Below are 1,363 nucleotides of genomic sequence, written 5' to 3' on the forward strand. Positions count from 1 at the left end.
AAAAAAAAAAAAAAAAAGACAATATTAAGCCCTGATTGGGAATTTCTGACTAGAAACCATGAGCATGCCCCGGCAGGAGCTTCAGCCAAGAGAAAAATGCTAAGCTTTGCCAAAGAGAAAAAGAAAAAGGATTAGTAGGTGATGGAAAGGGGACAAGACATCTCATTTACACTCCTGTTTTGCTAAATATTTGTAGGTCTGGAAGAACCTACCTTAAACAGATCTTGAACAGGTCTTTCAAATTCAGGTTCATCGGACAAGCGAGGAGGCACCGTGATCTTAATGGAGTTACCTTGGCCTGGATCACAAGCCGTTCTGCTACACGGCCAGTATTTGCCGTGGTTTTCATGAAATTTGTATTGCTACTGCATCATGAAATTAATTTTTTCTCAAGACTTGACTTACCTAAAACTTCGTCCTTTTTTTCTTTTTTTTTTCAGATGATATTTAATATGAAATTTGGTTCAGTGAATGCAAGATGTAGTAGATGTGAATGCAAGATGTAGTAGAGCTGAATATGATGGTCAGAGGTGAAGCTGACATACAAACAGACAAGCTGAATGGAGAAAAAAGGTAGTGGCTTATTGTGACTATAACATGTAGTATTAAAGTTTTTATATATTACTGTTCAGGCACTGTAGAGAGCAGTCATTGCAAGTTTTATCACAAAATACAGGCTGCTTCCATGAGATTGGCTGGGATAAAGTCAGTAGTGGTGTTCGTCAGCAGGTGGTAGCAGATACTACCAACTCTTTTATGTGGCATATGCTAGACTTCATTTTTCATGGAGCATGAAATGTGAAGCAGAAGATACTTTAAAAAAATCCAAAAAATATACACATTTCTTTTTTTCATAAGGAAAAGCCTGTACATGTTCTGTTTTACAACGTCTTTGCAGATGCTATATTCAAATCTTAATTTTAAAGATACTATAGAAACATGAGGTATGTCTGCTCTGGAATTCTACCCTGGGAAAAAGACCTGCTCCTTCTTAAAGTACTCTGCTATACATGCATAGAAGTTAGTTAACAGTTTGATTTGTGGTTTTCCGATTTTTGCAAGTGCAGGAAAAAAGTCCTGGAAAAAGTACGTTCCAAAACTGAATGCAACTCAGCTTCTCCTGTGGGAATGGGGAGTCTCATTATTAGCTCTATCCACTGATAAGCTGAGTGTCATTCATCTTGACCCTTTARACATCAGATTGTACTAATGGGGCTATATGTTTAGTTTGAAACCTCTGTTTTGAACAATGCTGATTGCTTCTACAGTTTATTGTTGTGCTTTAACTTCACTTTCTCCATGTACTGAAGTTATCATCCATATCTAGTTTGTCCCCCTAGTCTACAACAGGACTTTCTTGCCC

This window comes from Nothoprocta perdicaria, unplaced genomic scaffold (genome assembly GCF_003342845.1).
Source record: "Nothoprocta perdicaria isolate Ctin4 unplaced genomic scaffold, notPer1 scaffold_378, whole genome shotgun sequence".
In the NCBI taxonomy this organism is placed as follows: Eukaryota; Metazoa; Chordata; class Aves; order Tinamiformes; family Tinamidae; genus Nothoprocta; species Nothoprocta perdicaria.